This window comes from Populus euphratica, unplaced genomic scaffold (genome assembly GCF_000495115.2).
Source record: "Populus euphratica unplaced genomic scaffold, PopEup_1.0 scaffold64.1, whole genome shotgun sequence".
Classification (NCBI taxonomy): Eukaryota; Viridiplantae; Streptophyta; class Magnoliopsida; order Malpighiales; family Salicaceae; genus Populus; species Populus euphratica.
Genome location: NW_011499923.1, coordinates 950429 through 952580, shown reverse-complemented (window position 1 = coordinate 952580; position 2152 = coordinate 950429).

The window sequence follows — 2152 nt, the reverse complement described above, 5'->3', positions numbered from 1 at the left end:
ATTTTTTTTTTTTTTTTTTTTCCTTCTTTATGCCAACTGGGCCTATATTCGGGTTGAGAGTAGACTGAGTCTGAATCTCCTTTTGACATCTCTAAAGAAAAAGGTTTGTCTCAGGTCTTCTTTTGGGAGTTCTTTGATGTTTATTTTTTCCCCAAAGCTGACTGAAATTTATTGCTGGCAAAACCATGCATCAACTTACCATTCCCTTCATCAAAATTCTCTGTAACCAGAGAGTTCCTTGTAACTATGTATGGCAGTGTTTTATACTTGGGCATTTTATAGATAATATCGAGGTCTATTTTTCTGTGCAATTGACATTGAGGACATTTGACGAAACCTGTGTGCTTTTGGATGGCATCATGTTTTGATGATTGCTTTGGTGTTTTTTCAATGTTGGTGCCATGACCTTTTCAAACCAAAGAATCCGGCGCTTTGGTGTTTTTTCAATGTTGGTGGCATGACCTTTTCAAACCAAAGAATCCGGCCGTTAATTTGTGGTTTCTATTTTCAGGAAGCTGTTTCATGCTTTTGTATGTTTGTTTGCATCGATTCTATTTTGAGGACTCAAACTTCGTTCAAACTTCTCTTTGGATGCTTTTCTGGTTTTACTATAATAAACGCATGCAAGTCTCAAATGCTCCTATGTGTTTTTTCCTTGAGTGCAAAGGCCAAGTCCATCATAGAAAAGTAGTGAAATTTTTAGAGTGGTGTTATTAGTGTTGGAATTGGCTGGTCATATTACTTGTGGGCATGCAGAATCTCACTTGATATTGAATCAATATAATAGTACGGTCATATTACTTGTGGGCATGCAGAATCTCACTTGATATTGAATCAATATAATAGCACACAGATGGATAATCTAATGCTATGGCAAGTTATTGGAGGATATTCTGGAATACGAGTTCAACTTGTTGAAATCATCAATCAAGCAGTGCACTTGTAAGAACCAAGTGCTCTAGGAAAACCAAAATGGTTCATTTGTTTTATCAAATTAAAACATAAAAAGAAATAGCATAATGGATTCACTTTAATAGTTTAAAGAACTGTGATGGACTGATCCATTTTTTAAGGATCGCTGTGGACCCTATGCTGAATTTCTGGTAGAGATAAAAACAATACAGATGGGTAAGGAGCCACTAGTAAGGGCTTGAAGAAAAAGTAAACAATAAACTGGATCATTCTGCTGCTTTACTCTAAAGATAATCTGTTCCCTAGCGTTTTCTTTTTTAAAGCTTGCTTCTAAACCAATGTCTATACTCAGAATTTTCTGGTCTTGTTTTCGACAATTTCTGACAATGATTTGTTCATATTGCTACTTCTTTATTCTCTTTTTAGGACATGTAAATTTATATAATTCGTTTAAATTTGCAGGCAGCAAAAGAGTTTGAGTCTGAGCTTAAAAAGGAACCTGAATCTGAATCAGAGACCCCTGGAGAGCAACCTAAAGCAATCATTGAAGAGAAGAAACAAGACGTCGAAGTCTCTAGCTCAAAGGAGAGTGTATGAGTTTGTAGACATAGACATAAGTTGCTACGTTTTCTCTAGCCCTAAGCTGTTGTGTCCTCTTCTTTAGGTCAGATTATTCATATTCGTTTGCGATGTAGATGAGCGAGAAACCTTGATCTGGCAAATAGTAAAACCATCATGTTTTTGTATTCTATTTTTCATGATGCCTGATAAAGAAGTTCACAAGCTAGGTCAGCTGGCACGCAATCGTGGCAGGCAATGTAACCGTTTTCGCATCTGAAGTCTCGGTTGCAGTGGTGGTTAGAAGTGATTGGTAGTTTTTTATATGAAAATATATTAAAATAGTATTTTTAAAAAAAAAATTATTTTTGAAATTAGTATTAAAATAATTTTAAATAAAAAAATTAAATAAAAATAATTTTTTTTAAATACTTTCAAAAACATATTTTGCACAAATTTTTTTCAGAATCAGAGTGTAGTGATGAAGGATTTATTCTATGCCTGTGGCTAAAATTTATTCACATTAAAAGCGGCAAAAACTAGAGCTTTTCCTTCCCCTTTCCCTTCATTATCACTGATTTCGAGCCGGACTTGGCACTCAAAGCTGAAGCCTATTATAATTTATTTATAATTATAATTATAAGGAGCTCTAAAAAAAACTTGGGTTTTTCATGGTAGTAAT